Raw genomic sequence first — 18,204 nt, forward strand, 5'->3', positions numbered from 1 at the left:
ACAAAATACTGCTAAGCATATTGCCTGGTGTGCTAATGATTCTACCAGCTTACCACCTTCCCCAAATTAATGATAACAAGAGCACTCAAAGTGCACAAACCTCTGCCATGGCAACACCAATGTCCTCTCACTGATTAGCTGGAGATGGTTTTTAAAATGAGAATATCTGAAATAAACTTGACTGCTCTCACAAACAAGAATACTAAAAATGAACTTGATCGCTCTCATAAATTAAGTGAAAAAAACTGGAATAATAATTCAGACTCCTTGTCCAGTACTTCATTGATCTTAATGTTAGTCATGGGATGTGAAGGTAGTTGTGCAAGCAATGTTTGTAATGCTGCGCGTGTGTGTCATCTGCAGTAGGAACAGGGACAGTTTTCTCTATGAAGGCCTTTTTTAGTCTATCCACTGATATAGTGTCTTTATGACCATTAAAGTCTATAGTGAAAAGTTTATCCATTCCTGAAAGAAAATGGAAAGAACCTACATACGGTGCTGTTAACGAAGGTTTAACAACATTGTTGCGCACAGAAACGTGAGTCCAAGAAATAAAGCTTCCTTGAAGGCAGAGCTAGAAATGCAATTGTCAAGTAGGTAAGAGGTTTTAAACAGGAGCAATATATTCAAAATTGGTAAAACTAAAAATTGTCAAGGATAAATCAAAGTTATTATTGTTACTGATTATGTTAGTGTTATTTAATTTCTGAACAGTTTTGCTGCCGTTTAAGTAGTTTGATTTCTTTATCCACCAGTTTCTACTAAGATAGAGATGCGAGTAAAATTAATAATAAAGAAATGAAAATAAAACTTTGGAAACAGCAATGCCGCCATAACTTACATGGAAACCATGAGCGTGCTTTCAAGGGAGATAATCAGAGAAAGACTTGAAAGTCAATGTAAGATCATAATACTACATGTAAAGTGAAGTAAATATAACAAATAAACTCGAATCCTTGTCCGGTGCTGGATTGATCCCAAAATCTAATCAGTTTGTGCCAGTCATGGAGCCAAACATCCCTGAAAGTTTCATCTGAATCCATCCTGTGGTTCTTGAGATATCTTGCCCACGGACAAACAAACAGGACTGAAAACAATATCTCTACCTTTTCTAAGGCAGAGGTAATAATCCTTTCTACTGGAGGTACACGGCCTCATATTTGTATGGAGGGGACTAGTTGATTATACTGACCCCAGTGTTTCACTGGTACTTAATTTATCAATCCCGAAAGGATGAAAGGCAAAGTCAATCTTGGTGGAATTTGAACTCAGAATGTTGCAGCAGACGAAATACCACTATGTATTTTGCCTGGCATGCTAACCATTCTGCCAACTCACCACCTTAAAATAAAAGGCTTGCTGACTGAAGGCAGCAAGCTAGAAGAATCATTAGCGCACCAGACAAAATGCTTTGTGACATTTCTTCCAGCTTTACATTCTGAGTTCAATCCTTCTGAGGTCAACTCTGCCTTTTATCCTTTCAGGGTCAATAAAATAAGTACCAGTCAAGCAGCACTGGGGCTGAAGTAATAGGCTAGTCTCCCCTGCTAAAATTGCTGGCCTTGTGCCAAAATTTGAAACTGTGCCAGTATGAAACTGCTTTTCATACAAGGTTCAAATTCTACTGAGCTTGACTTTGCCTTTCATCATTTTATGGGTCAATGAAATAAGCACTTGTTGAGCACTGAGTTTGATGTAATTGACTAGGCCCCTCACCTGAATTTGCTGGCCTTGTGCCAAAATTTGAAATCATTATTATTATGGCTGCGTACTGGCAGAATTGTTAGCATGCCAGACAAAATGCTTAGTGGCATTTTATTTGTCTTTGCATTCAGAGTTCATATACCGCTGAGGTTGGCTTTGCCTCTCATCATTTTGGGGTTAATGTAATTGACCAGCCCTCTTCCCCAAAATTTCAAGCCTTGTGCCTATAGTAGAAATAATAATAATAATAATAATAATAATAATTATTATTATTATTATTTAGGGTGGTGGATTGGCAAAATCATTAGACTCTGGGGAAAATGCTTCACTCTGTTTGTTCCAGCTCTTTACGTTCTCAGTTCAAATACTTTCTTTCCTCCAGGGTCAATAGAATAAAGTACCAGTTAAATATTGGAGGTCAATAGACTAATTGCGCTTCCCCTCAAAATTGCTGGCTTTGTACTTAAATTTGAAACCATTATTGCACAAGTGTCTGTATTTCTTACTATATATTTTTTAATGCTCTGCTTTTAAAATATCATCTTTGTAAAAGCAAGTCTATTATCTTTTATCTCTAATTTTTTACTTGTTCCAGTCATTGGACTGTGGTCATGCTGGGGCACTGCCTCGAATATTTAGCTGAATGAATCAACCCCAGTACTTATGTCTTTAAGCCTGGCACTTATTCTATCGGTCTCTTTTGCCAGACTGCTAAGATATGAGGACACAAAACACCAACACCGATTGTCAGGTGATGGTGGTGGGGCAAACACAGACATAAAGCCACACATACATAGATATACATACATATATACATATATATATACACTCACGTTGGGCTTCTTTTAGTTTCCATGTATCAAATCCACTCTCAAGGCTTTGGTCAGCCTAAGGCTATAGTAGAAAGCACTTGTCCAAGGTGCAATGCAGTGGGAATGAACCCAGAACTATGTGGTTGGAAAGCAAGCTCCTTACCACACAGCCAGTCCTGTATTTCATCAGTCAAATGTTTATTAGATGCAGTGTATTTTTACAAAGGAATATATTTATTTGTTTTCCACTGAGAAATTAAACTTTTTCTTTCTACCTGTTTGCTCAAACTCTTGATCATCTCACTCACAGTCAAGTGAATAATTTGTGGGAGTAGGAAATAGCAGGATTTTCTGGCAAATTTATTTTGAATAGATTGATGTCCTACTCTGGGGAGGGTCTATCTGCATCAGCTTCATTCAAATCAACACTACTGCTGCTGCTGCTGCTGCTGCTGCTGCTGCTTCTTCTTCTTCTTCTCTTCTTCTTCTTCTTCTTCTTCTTCTTCTTCTTCTTCTTCTTCTTCTTCTCATCATCATTATTCCCACCACAACCGCCACTACTGTCATTATTGTTGTGGTTGTGGTTGTTGTTGTTGCTGCTGCGTATACAATGAAAAGTTAAGCACCAGCTGTATGGATATTTATAATAGGATTAACTTTTAACATAAGGGAAATATCCCTAAATTTACTTTTCATATTTTTTTTTTACTTTTACTTTCTCAATCTTTGGTAGAAGCCATTCTCAGAATATTACAAACATGAAAATGTGTTTTGCTGTTTATTTTGTGCTGTCTTTTTAAACAAGCTGCAGAGACAGTGGTGTGGTTAAGAAGTTCACTTCACAATCACATGGTTCCAAGTTCAATCCCATGCTTATAGCACCTTAATCAAGTGTCTTCTACTATATTTCTACTATGATCCAATACCTTGAGAGTGGAATTTGGTGACCAGAAACTGTGTGAAAGCTCATCGTGTATCATCATCACTTAGCATCCATATCTCTTGCTGGTATGAGTTATATATATGTATATACATATCTGTATATATATATATATATATATATATATATATATATATATACATGGCTCACAGGACGGCCTGGTGTGCTAACCTTGGATCGTAGAGTGACCCAATGTTCTTGAGGAGACCTATTGAGTCAAGTACGTCAATACCAACATCAAAATGGTAATCAAATGGAAATTGTACTTAAGATACCCGTGCCGGTGATATGTAAAAAGCACCATCTAAATGTGGCTGATGCCAGCGCTGCCTGACTGGCGTCCGTGTCGGTGACATGTAAAAGCACCAACCGATCGTGGCTGTTTGCCAGTCTCCACTGGCCCCTGTGCCGGTAGCATGTAAAAAGCACTCACGGAATGATTGGTGTTAGGAAGGGCATCCAGCTGTAGAAACACTGCCAGATCAGACTGGAGCCTGGTGCAGCCTCCTGGCTTCCCAGACCCCGGTCGAACCGCCCAACCCATGCTAGCATGAAAAGCGATGTTAAACAATGATGATGATATAACATACACACACACACACACATGCATATATGCCATAATATTATACTGTTTTCTATAGTCATATATGAAGGCTTACAATTCTGTTTACATACATATACTTTTATTCTTTTACTTGTTTCAGTCATTTGTCTGTGGCCATGCTGGAGCACCACCTTGAAAGGTTTTTTAAGTCAAACAAGTTGACTGTAGGACTTCTTTTTTTTTAAAGCCTAGTACTTATTCTTTCAGTCTCTTTTGCTGAACCACTAAGTTACAGGGACATAATCACTGTTTGTCAAGCAGTGATGGGGGAACAAACATAGGCACACACACACACACACACACACACACACTTGCACATACAATGGATTCCTTTCACTTTCTGTCTACTAAATCCACTCACAAGGCTTCAGTTAGCCCGAGGCTATAATAGAAGACACTTGCCCAAGGTGCTGCACACAGTGGGGCTGAACCCAGAACTATGTGGTTGGCAAGCAAACTTCTTAACTACACAGCCATTCCTGTGCCTATGTGTATATATAAAAATGGAACAAAAATGCAATAGAGGACAATAAAACATTCAGACGGATAGATGAGACAATGGTGGACCAGAGAAACAACAATTAGAAGGACAGGCAAAAAAAGACAGGTCATTTGTGGCCTTCTTTCCTCAGTCAAGTACCAGAAGTCATGACCATTTTGGGCTGTTACGCTTAAGATGGTTTGATCTAGTTGCCCCCCAAAAAGTCTAAGCTAAGAGCATTAGACCCCTTTATAAGAAAGCTAGCGAATGTGTACAGCAACAAAGACAAAAAATGGAGAACATGGTACACAAAAAGACAAAACACAGAAAACATGGTAGACAATTGCAAATACAAGCAACAAGAAAAAAATCAACTGGTGTCTTTCAACTGAGAACGAATCCAATTGAGCTGGTGTGTATGAAGTAAAAGCCTAAGGGCAGGAACATAGGAGATGGACATAAGAGGTTTTTGGCAGTCGGCAGTCAGGCCAAGAAAGAAAGATCATGGCTGGCAGGACACCTGTCACCTGAAAGGAGGAGAGATGGGTGGGGGGCAGCAGGATTGAAGGATTAGAAAACAGTCAGAGACAAAGAGAAAGGTACAAATTGAAGACTGTCAGCATTTTTGAAGAAGACTGGTCCCTAGCTACATTTTGGCATAAAAAAATTGAGATTTGATCCAGTAGAAAAAAAAAGTTTATATCAAAATTTGTTGGAACATTATAGGAGAGTAACGCCACCAATCAAGTTTAGATCTAAATAACTTTTTTTATTTCAAAAGCAAAATATATTTATCTGAGCTTCAGTAATAGAAAAAAGCATGAATAATTTCATAATTTTGTTTCCATGCAACAAAAATTTGTATCAAAAGTGTTGTGAGGTAAAATATCATGAAAAAATATATGTAAGGCAAAAAATTGGATTTAAGTATAATTAACTTTTTATTTTAAAAATAAACTATATTTTAATTAAGCTTAAATGATAGAGCTTAATTCAAGGAATTTCATAATATCAATCTCATGCAAGGAAGTTTTAAAAGAAAAAGTTATGAGTGTTTGTTTCTCAAATTTGAGGGTGATAATATAGTTCTATACTTTTTTTACGAATATAGTTCTATAAGGGGACTTTTAATATCTGTCACAGGCATCATTGAGGTCAGGAAAAATAATCAATGACTCTGCTATTTGACACATTATTAAATAGCATAACAGCATATCCTGGAAAAAACATGAATTACATGGGAAAATGTGAGCAAGAGAAATAATATTCTTAAGATCATGAACCTGGAAAATTACAGGATAAGTTATTACACTTGGAAAAGTTCAGGACAACTTATTACATCTGGTAAAGTACAGAACAAGAAAATTTTTACTTAAAATATTGCAGCTAAGGATAAAATTTGAATATTAAAAATTACTTGATTTTAATTTACAAAGTAACATTATAATTAAAAAAGGTACCAACATTTTGTTAAAATATTAACACACTAAAATACTTTAAAAAAAATGAGGGCCAGAAGTACCAATATAGCTGAAGTTTTATGCAAAGTAGAATAGTATATATGGTAGGCAAATTCATTATGTAAAAAATAGGCATTAGGTAATGATTAAAAATGTGAAGACTTGTTAATAACTCAAACAAATTTTACTGTGAATTTGTTGTTATAGGTAGATTTTATTGCAATATATAACTAATTTTGTATTATTCTATTCATTGTCTAACTAATTATGTACTACTATTATTTTTTATAACCTATTTTCAAATTTTTAATTATCAATTAATAATTTAAAAGATGATTTTTTTAAAGTGCAAAAAATATTTTGAGTTATTTTATATTTTTAATAGAAGTAACAAGTAATAACGTGGAAGCACATGGCCTAGTGGTTAGAGCAGCGGACTCGCGGTCGAGGGATTGCAGGTTCGGATCGCAGACTGGGTGATGTGCGTGTTTATGAGTGAAACACCTAAGCTCCACATGGCTCCAGCAGAAGGTAATGGCAAACTTCTGCTGACTCTTTCGCCACAACTTTCTCTCACTCTTTTTTCCTGCATCTAGCAGCTCACCTGCAATGGACTGGCGTCCTGTCCAAGTGGGGAACCTATACGCCAATGAAACCAGGAAATCAGCCCTTATGAGCCAGGTATGGCCCAAGAAAGAACAAACAACAAGTGATAACAAATAGCAGTAATAACTTGTAATAAAATTTTTTCTTTTAATAAAAGCTAATATTTTCTAAATCTAAGATTTAATATTCTAAATCTATTTGAAAATTTATCCTTAGCTGCAATATTTTCGGTAAAAATTTTCTTGTTCTGTACTTTACCAGATGTAATAAGTTGTCCTGAACTTTTCCAAGTGTAATAACTTATTCTGTAATTTTCCAGGTTTATAATCTTAAGAATATTATTTCTCTTTCTTGCATTTTTCCATGTATATATTTATGTACGTGTGCATGTGTGTGTATGTATATATATATATGTGTGTGTGTGTGTGTGTTTATTTATGTTATAGTTTCTTTTGTGTGTATGTGTTTGTTTCCTTGTCTTGTCTTGGCATCATGTGATAGTTGTAAACAAGTGCCACCATCATGCAATCAGCGTCGTTTGTTTGCAGTCTTCAGTGAAAACATGTTTCCTGATGGGGAAATATTACCTTGCTTGTAAACAGGGGAGGGTCAGTGACAAGAAGAGCATCCACCTGTAAAAAATCTACATCAACAAATTTCTATCAGACGAGGGCTAGCATGGAAAAGCAGATGTTAAGATGATAATGGTAGTGATGATTCTGTGTACCTGTGTTTCATATTTATACTGGTTAGCTGGCGTTGTGTCCCTTCATGTCACATAACTTAGCCATTTGACATATAGAGATCAATCACATGATACCAGACTGAGATAAGTCCTGGAGGTGCTATAACCTGCTACAGATTCTCAAAGGCCATACCCCACATGGCTGCAGTCCTATGACTGAAACCATAAAAAGAAATAATTAAAATTAGATGTTTCCTACGGTGGTTTTCGTTTTTTTCTATAGGGTTTTCCTATTGGCTGTTTTAGTCGGGGTCACCAATTTTCCTACGGCAGTTTTCGTTTTATTACCTTAAGCTTTCTCTTAGGTTATATTATTTTATTTGTCTTTTCTCTGAGTAAGGGAGAATATAATGATTCAACGTCACTTATACTCAAGTGTTATCATTATACCTAAAAACCCTAACTACAGTTATAACTTCATATAGACATATACGCATGGAACGCTATATTAATGACATGTATGTTGAATATTTTAATCGTGTCCTTTAAACCGCTATAAGAAACATAAATCAAAGATTACAGAAATGCATATTTATCTATGCTCAGTTGAAAAATAAACGTGAACAGAAACATTTTCTTTTTAATTATTTTTTATTATATAAATATAGCATTTTATATTATTTACAGTGAAAAAGATAACTTTGTCGTGAAGAAAAACGACTATAAATTCCTTAGCTAATTTCTTCTTTCTATCTAATACATTAACCAACAAATCAAAATAGATTTGTGATTAACTTAGACATGGCATAAAAATTACCGATGTCTCCAAAAAAGTGAGTGACGTGGTGTTACGTGACAACCAACGGACACTGAAATATTTTCCAAAATTCAGGGTTTTTATAACTGCTCAACTTGACTAAAAAAGAATAGAAATTCATGATAATTATTCTTTTCGAAACTTCTAGAATCTTTATATGAGCAGTTATATTAACCAATGGAAAAAAACGAAAATTATAACTCTTCGGCAAAAACATTACGTCATATTGCCAATTCGCGCCACATTTCAAAATGGCTAAAATGGTTATTGCTACAGATGCATATACAGGCACAGGTATGGATGTGTGGTAAGAAGCTTCTTTCATAACCACATAGTTCCAGATTCAGTCCCACTGCATGTCACCTTGGGCAAGTGTCTTCTACTATAGCCTTGGGCTGACCAAAGCCTTGTGAGAAGTTTTAGTAGATGGAAACTGAAAGAACTCTGTCATATACACACATACACACATATAGATACAGGGTGGCCCAAAAGTAGGTTTACAGTTATCTAACTTTCTCTTTCACATTCGTATATTAATAGTTTAGATCTTAGTTATAAAAATATATGAAACCATTATTCTACACTAATTTAGTTAATTGTAAGATTGAAATTTAAATGTAATAAAATGTTTTAAAAGAAATTTAAAGTGTCTACATGATAACTGTAAACCTACTTTTGGACCACTGTGTGTGTGTGTATATGTATGTATATATGTGTATGTGTGTGTATATATATATTTAAAAAAGGAGATGTGGAACACGAGTTGTGATATATAAAAAAAAAGGAAATGAAGAAAATGCTGACAAAATAATTTAAGTAAGGGAGAGTGTATTTAATTAGGTGAAAGTTCTTTTTACCGGTTGCGCATTTGTTATGCTTATCAAAAGATATTTTTTAAAGAGAGATAGAGTTCCTTTCTGATAGATTTTTTTCTCTTATCTGACTTTATGTTGGGTTTGCTGTCTCTTATATGTGAAAAAAGAGGCTCCAGAGTTTTTTAAGATTTGCTTGGTTTCGCGCCTAAAATTTCTTGTGGACAATGGTCAATACAATTTTGATTGGTCATTATAAAGGGGTCACGTGAATGTTTGAATGGAGGTTGGTGTTGGGGTAAGAAAATAGGCTCCAGAGATGTTAAAATTTGGCTAGTGCCGCGCCTAAAATTTCTTATTGGTCATAATAAAGAGGTCACGTGGATGTGGTCATAATAGAGAGGTCACATGAATGTTTAGAATGAATGTTGGTGTATGGAGTTTTCGAAAATAGCGTTGTTGAAAATTCTTATTGTTCAGGCTGGTCAGTAGACGTCATGTGGATATTTTAAATAGCTTTTTAGCGCGTAGTTAAGGAGTGTATTTTCTGCTTGACTGAATTTGAGCTGGATAAGTAAGTTCATTTAGGACAGGAAGAGCTATATGTATGTATGTGTGCGCGTGCACACGTGTGTGTGTGTGTGTGTGTGTGTTTATATGTATGTTGGGGCGCGTGCGTGTATATATGTGTGCGTGTGTGGGTACAATTTTCAATATTTATAGTTCTGCTGGCCTTGTGCCTGTATTGGGAAGCAACGTGTTTGTGTGAAGTCAATATTTACAGTCATTTCCAAAAAGTAGTGTTGGATGTTTTGCACCCGTATCAAATTATGTGTATGTGTGGAACCATATATTTGCGTGTGTCATGGTGTTAATATCTGGGTAAAAGTGTGTGTAGGGTGTGTGCAGGTGTAAGTGTGTTTGTTGTGGGTTCGTGTTAGGGGGATGTGTTTAGAAGTGGTCTGTATTTATTAATAAGGTGGGATTCCATGGTTATTCGCTGGGTATGAGTGGCATTGTCTTTAAATTTGTAGAGGGGAAAGATTCTAAAATTGGGATGAAGTTGTGCGGCACAGGTATCAATATGTGCACTAAGTGCTATTTTTCTGTATTCCTGTATTTTTATTTGGGATCTGTGGACAGTCATGCGTTGGCGGAGGCTATTTTTAGTTTGGCCTATGTAGTGTTCATTACAGCCCGAGCAAGTTAAGACATATACTAGGTTTTCTGATGCGCATGTGAAGTTGTGTTTTACTGTGAAACGTTGTCCTTGTTTAAAAAGAAATTCTGGGCCTTCTATTAGGTTGATGCATATACCACAGTTGGGTCTATTGCATTTGTTTACTGTGGGTTTAGTTGTTGTGGTTGGCAGTACTTTGGCATTTGTTAGGATGGTTTTCAATGATTTGGGTTGCCTTTTGCTCTTTATGATTTCGTGTGTTAGGAGGATTTGGTTCATTCTATGGTCCTTTTTTAATACAGGAATGTTTTGGAGGATGGTGTCAAAAGCTTCATTGTTGAGGGGGTTGTGTGTAGAGATGTATGGTAGAGTATGGGGTTTCGATGTAACAGGTTTAGGGCGTCTAAGTTCCTGTGTGCTGAGTTTTAGGGCGCGTTGGATCCCATTGTCAATTAGTGACGTGGGGTAATCCCTGCTTGTTAATGTGTCCTTAAGTTCTTGTAGACGTAAGAGACGGGTGTTTTTATTGGAGACTATAGTGCAAATGCTCTTGGCTAGGTTGTAGGGAATGTTAATTTTAACGTGTCTAGGGTGGCATGAATTGAAAGGGAGGTATTGCTTGGAGTCTGTGGGCTTGTAGTATATGTCTGTTTCTATTTTTTTGTTGTGAATTTTAATGAGGTTGTCGAGGAAGGGAATTTGAGGGCTGTATTCCATTGTGAAAATAATGTTTGTGTTGAGCCCATTTATAAGGGTGTGAAATTCTTTAAGCTTCTCGACGGTTTCGGGCCAAAGGATGAAGCAGTCATCAAGATATCTCTTCCAGTTCTTCTCTATGTGTGTGTGGAGAGTGGTGCCAAATTATTTTCACAATGGAATACAGCCCTCAACAAATTTGCACTATAGTCTCCAATAAAAACACCCGTCTCTTACGTCTACAAGAACTTAAGGACACATTAACAAGCAGGGATTACCCCACGTCACTAATTGACAATGGGATCCAACGCGCCCTAAAACTCAGCACACAGGAACTTAGACGCCCTAAACCTGTTACATCGAAACCCCATACTCTACCATACATCTCTACACACAACCCCCTCAACAATGAAGCTTTTGACACCATCCTCCAGAACATTCCTGTATTAAAAAAGGACCATAGAATGAACCAAATCCTCCTAACACACGAAATCATAAAGAGCAAAAGGCAACCCAAATCATTGAAAACCATCCTAACAAATGCCAAAGTACTGCCAACCACAACAACTAAACCCACAGTAAACAAATGCAATAGACCCAACTGTGGTATATGCATCAACCTAATAGAAGGTCCAGAATTTCTTTTTAAACAAGGACAACGTTTCACAGTAAAACACAACTTCACATGCGCATCAGAAAACCTAGTATATGTCTTAACTTGCTCGGGCTGTAATGAACACTACATAGGCCAAACTAAAAATAGCCTCCGCCAACGCATGACTGTCCACAGATCCCAAATAAAAATACAGGAATACAGAAAAATAGCACTTAGTGCACATATTGATACCTGTGCCGCACAACTTCATCCCAATTTCAGAATCTTTCCCCCTCTACAAATTTAAAGACAATGCCACTCATACCCAGCGAATAACCATGGAATCCCACCTTATTAATAAATACAGACCACTTCTAAACACATCCCCCTAACACGAACCCACAACAAACACACTTACACCTGCACACACCCTACACACACTTTTACCCAGATATTAACACCATGACACACGCAAATATATGGTTCCACACATACACATAATTTGATACGAGTGCAAAACATCCAACACTACTTTTTGGAAATGACTGTAAATATTGACTTCACACAAACACGTTGCTTCCCAATACAGGCACAAGGCCAGCAGAACTATAAATATTGAAAATTGTACCCACACACGCACACATATATACACGCGCGCGCCCCAACATACATATAAACACACACACACACGTGCGCGCGCACACATACATACATATAGCTCTTCCTGTCCTAAATGAACTTACTTATCCAGCTCAAATTCAGTCAAGCGGAAAATACACTCCTTAACTACGCGCTAAAAAGCTATTTAAAATATCCACATGACGTCTACTGACCAGCCTGAACAATAAGAATTTTCAACAACGCTATTTTCGAAAACTCCATACACCAACATTCATTCTAAACATTCATGTGACCTCTCTATTATGACCACATCCACGTGACCTCTTTATTATGACCAATAAGAAATTTTAGGCGCGGCACTAGCCAAATTTTAACATCTCTGGAGCCTATTTTCTTACCCCAACACCAACCTCCATTCAAACATTCACGTGACCCCTTTATAATGACCAATCAAAATTGTATTGACCATTGTCCACAAGAAATTTTAGGCGCGAAACCAAGCAAATCTTAAAAAACTCTGGAGCCTCTTTTTTCACATATAAGAGACAGCAAACCCAACATAAAGTCAGATAAGAGAAAAAAATCTATCAGAAAGGAACTCTATCTCTCTTTAAAAAATATCTTTTGATAAGCATAACAAATGCGCAACCGGTAAAAAGAACTTTCACCTAATTAAATACACTCTCCCTTACTTAAATTATTTTGTCAGCATTTTCTTCATTTCCTTTTATATATATATATATATATATATATATATAGTTAATCCAAACATGAGAACACCAAGAGAAAACACAACGCGAGAACGTGGAACAAATATAGTATTATTGGATGCTCAGGAAGGAAGGGAAGAAGGAGGGTTTTACGTTTCGAGCGGAGTTTTCGTTAGAGACATAGGAAAAGGAAAGATCCAGAGAAGGGAAGATGGAGGAAAAAAAGAATCGCCAACGGTACACATGCGGTCACATTTTATTATGATATATATATACATACATATATCATCATCATCAGCATCATCTTTTAACGTCCCTTTTCCATGCTAGCATGGGTTGGACGGTTTGACTGGGGACTGGCAAGCCAGGAGGCCGCACCAGTCCTCAATCTGATCTGGCAATGTTTCTACAGCTGGATGCCCTTCATAATGCGAACCACTCCAAGAGTGTAGTGGGTGCTTTTTACGTGCCAGTGCCGTGGGAGCTAGTCAGGCGGCACTGGCATCAGCCACGTTTGGATGGTGCTTTTTGCATGCCACCGCCACAGGAGCCAGTTGGGGCAGTGGGCTGGCATCGACCACATTTGGATGGTGCTTTTTATGTCCCACCAGCACGGAGAGCCAGTCAGACAGAAGTGGCAGTGACCCACACATGAATATCTATGTGTGTGTGTATATGTCTGTGTTTGTCCCCACCATCACTTCTTGACAACTGGTGTTGGTGTGTTTACATCAGTGTAACTTAGCAGTTTGGCAAAGAGACTGATAGAATAAGTACTAGGCATAAAAACAAGTCCTGGGCTCAAATTGTTCGACAGACACACTTTAAGGTGGTGTTCCAGCATGGCCACAGTCAAATGACTGAAACAAGTAAAAGAATAAAAAATATAGGTGAAGGAATTGCTGAGTGGTTAAGAAATTAGTTATGAAACCATGTGGTTTTCAGTTCATCCCAAAGCACCTTGGGTAAACGTCTTCTACTATAACCTTAGGTGACCAATGCCATGTGAGTGAATTTGGTTGATGGAAATTGTGTGGAAACCTGTCATATATGTCTCTTTTTGATTCACCCCCTCCCATCACCACCACCACTTGACAACTAGTGTTGGTTTGTTTATGTCCCTGTAACTTACCAGTTTGGCAAAGAGCTGACAGAATAAGCACCAGAATTAAAAATAAGTACTGGGATCAAATTGTTTAACTAAAATCCTTAAAACAGTGCTCCAGCATTGCTGCGGTCCAATGTTTGAAACAAGCAAAAGATAAGAGATAAAGGATGATGATATGCATGTTTTATATTGGAGTGGATGCTACGCAAGTAGAGGTTTTATGTAGCATCAGACATTCTCATAATAGTGAACCAGTATGTCTTCCAACAATGCAAAGGAGAAAAAAAAAAGCAACCAACAAACAAATATAATTTGAAATTAATATATTTTGTAAAAAACAAGTAAACTTTTTTTCATTTAGAAGCAGAAATTTTGTAGAAAGTATTGAATGTAGCTAACTAAAAAAATCCTCTCAGATTCACCATTCTTGGTAAATGTTTCGGCTCCAAACATTAGGTGTGCACTGATCCAAACCATAATGGTAACCGAATATTAAAAATGGTTAAATATCAGCTACATGAAGATACTGTTACCACCTGCCTAACTTTACTAGCTCTACACCAATGGCCATATAAAGTCTGTTTTTTTTCTTCTGCTGCCTCCAACATCATCATCATCATCATCATCATCATTTAACATCCACTTTCTGTACTGGCATAGGTTAGACAGCTTGACTGGAACTGATGAGCTGGAGAGCTGCACCAGGTTCCAATCTGATTTGGCATGGTTTCCGTGGCTGGATGCCCTTCCTAATGCCAACCACTCTGAGAGTGTAATAGGTACTTTTTACATTCCACTGGCACAGGTGCCATTTACATGGCACTGGAAATGGCCACGATTTGGCTTAACAACTTTTCTCAAGCACAGCATATCACCGAAGGTCTTGGTCACTTGTTATCTCCTCCATGAGGCTCAACATTCAAAGATCATGCTTCACCACCTTGTCCCTCACCTTAGTGAAACCCAACATTCAAAGACCATTTCAAGGAGCATGCTACTGGCAGAAATTCAACCCGTTTCCAATTAACTTGGCTGACTGCCCCTGGTCCTATGATATAAACTTCCTGTTTTAAAGTGACCTAAATTCAAACTTACCATTAAAATTTCACATTAATTTATTTCCCAAACACCAGCTTTATAATGGTAACGTTATTTTACTAAATTCTTCGTTCTTTCTAAAATTAATTGAAACAAAAGGCAGTGTATCTGAACATGGTAAGAAAAAAGTGAATAACATAATGTTTTCTGATTTTACAGGCTCGGGATAAAACTCCAGAATGGTTGACAGATGAACTTTTAGTAAGCTCTGACAGTTGCAGTTCATTCCTAAGCTCAGATATTAATGGAACTAATAATGGAGCTGAGAACAAGAATGATTTAGATTACAATTCTCCATCAGTCTGTGACTTTCAAGACAGGTTTGTAAACTCAATGTTTGAATTGGGGGGTATTATATTTTTCCATTGTCATTATTATTATCATAAACTTTTTAATATTTTACTTGCTGTTTGTAGAATGTAGACAAAACTGATTTATTAACCAACAATGAGATGATTAAGATGCTGGACTCAAGTCCTTATAAGAAGCATTAAGTACTGCAGTGTTTGTGGGTGGTGTGTGCATAGTATCATAGAGTGAAGTCAAACACATGTGGAACAGTGGTTCTCAGCTGAGGTCCATATGGCCCCTGAGGGTCCACATCAGATTTTTGGGGTCCATACAACAAAATGGTAAATTGGGAATCCACAATGATATTTTAAGGGCCACCAAAAAAAAAAAATTGCTTTAGACATGTATTGGTATGTATTGCAAGAAAACTGATTTCTTTCTCTGATATTTTACATAGTTCAACCTACACAAATTAATGTGTAAAAACAATAAATAACATTCTATGAAACTAGTTTTTAAACATCGAATGACTATGGGTGGTTTGGGCTGTGTGTATGCATGTGATAGATACCTTATTATTTCTCGAAAATATTTAGTTTTGAGTGTGACGGAAGTAAGAGTATTATTTGTGTTAAGTGATGTTTTTATAAAGGAAAGCAAAGCTTAAGGTTCAACCCTGATCAAGCTTTGTTACTGAATCAAGAATTTATCTAAAGAATGGAAAGTTGATTTTACTTTGAAAAGCATCTCATGGCTTTGTCTTTGTACTGTATAACAGAAATTATTTTAAAACTTTAAAAAATCTTCAACATCATTATTGTGATCATTATCATCTAATGTTCATTTTCCATGCTAGCATGGGTTGGATGGTTAAACAGAATCCACTGAGCTGCAGAGCTGCAGAGCTGCACCGAGCTCCAGTGTCTGATTTGGCATAGTTTCTCTAGCTGGATGCCCTTTCTAACATCAACCACTTTACAGTGTTACTGGGTGCGTCTCTTATACCACTGGGTCTAGTGAGGCTGGCAAGCAAGACAGAAAAGAACAGGGAAAAAGTTAAAAAAGAAAAATTGGTTGAAGATATTCTTTAAGGTGTCTCTTCTGGCTGCTTAGTTGATATCTAGCAAATAGTTTGTTAGTTGGTTGAAATAGAGGTTGCTGAAGATTGCACTTGTTTTATCATAATGCAATGATTCAGAGATGCAATGATAGATTGTAGAGCCAACAAAATTAATCAATATAGAGAACTAATTACAGTTTCATAGAGAAAAATAGCAATAACATTTTTTAAACCATTCAAACAGGTGCAGGCATGACTATATGATTAAGAAGTGTTTCCAAATCACATGGTATTGGGTTCAGTCTCTCTGTGTGGCACATTGGGTGTGTCTCCTATTTTTGTTCCTGGACCAACTAAAGATTTGTGAGTGGAATTTGGTTGACAGCAACTGAAAGAAACCAAACATATGCATCATCATCATAATCAATATTCATAATTTAGTATCCGTATTCTATGTTGGTACAGAATGGATGGTTTGACAGGATCCAACAGATCAGGGGGACTGTGTTGAGCTCCAATGTCAGCTTTGGCACATGGTTCCTATGGCTGGTTATCCTTCCTAATGCCAACCACCTTACAGAGGATTATACATACATACATACATACATACAGGCATGCATGCATGTATGACAAGCAGAAGGACCTGGTTTCATTTGGGTTATAAACTCATAGCCTTAACACAGTACTCTTTGTAGTTTAATTTGACACCTTTCTTCTAGGTATTGTTAGGTAAATATTTCATAAAGGACCTGTTCGTACCTTGGTGTGAAATAATTTTTTCCCCTGTGTTTTTACGAGTGCATTCAACATATCTGAACTCCAAAACTGTCGCAAGCCATTTTTTTTTTCAGAAAAGAAGTGGTCACGTCGGAGTTTCCCACCAACAGAGTTTTGTTTTTCTTTCCAGGTTATTTTGCTTACTTTCAATGAATGTAACATCGAAATTATGCTTAAATGGCTCCTTCCTCCAGAAAAGGAAAGATTTAGCTGCTATTTCTAACACGCCCTAACACCATGTAACAGCAATTTGCGATAAAGGACCCACCAATATTTCACTGTGAAATAATATTTTGACCCCTTCTTTTCTGGAAAAAAGTGGTTTGTGGCAGGTTTGGTGGTCAGATACATTGAATGCACTTGAAAAAACATGTGGCAAAAAAAATTATTTCACACTGAGTTACAAATGGGTCCTTTACAAAATATTTACTCATAGTTATTTACTGATACACAAATACACTGGTACAGCGTTATTGTTTGACCCTTCAACCTTTCAAACATTTTGTTTATGTGTTGGTGTGCACAAATACACTGCTACAGAAGATTGTAAACAATGATAGCTGTAATAATTTTTTTGGTACCAGATATTGTTACAATGGTAAACGCTAGACCGAATGGTTGATAGAATGAATAGAGTAAGAGATAGAAAGAGAGGAAGTATTTTTAATAAAAAAATAAACGAAGTCCCTATTTTGTATCCGAGGTCAAATTATGCATCCCAAGTATGGAACCAATTCACAGCCGTTTTCATGTGAAAAGCGATACACACAGAGGTCTATTTTATATTTAAGAAGTGTTGTCATGGTGGTGGTATAAAATGTCCTTTACTATCTCATATGTAACGAATGCATAAACACATACACACTCATATACAAAATGTGACGTTTATCGACATGGTATAAAATGTCCGTTACTATAGTTGACCATAGAAAGACTATTTTCGAGAAAATGCTATATTGTTTCAATCCAAATGAAGATAAAAATTACATGCTGACACTCGCAGGGGGTAATACTATTACCTTGTAAAATTTGATTTGATGGAGCCATTTGAGAAGGCATAGAGAACAGACAGAGAAGATAAGGAATTTTATATAGAGAGAGATGTTTGTGTATGGTGGGGATGTTTGTGTCTCCTTGTTTTGACATT

This window comes from Octopus sinensis, linkage group LG2 (genome assembly GCF_006345805.1).
Source record: "Octopus sinensis linkage group LG2, ASM634580v1, whole genome shotgun sequence".
Lineage (NCBI taxonomy): Eukaryota > Metazoa > Mollusca > Cephalopoda > Octopoda > Octopodidae > Octopus > Octopus sinensis.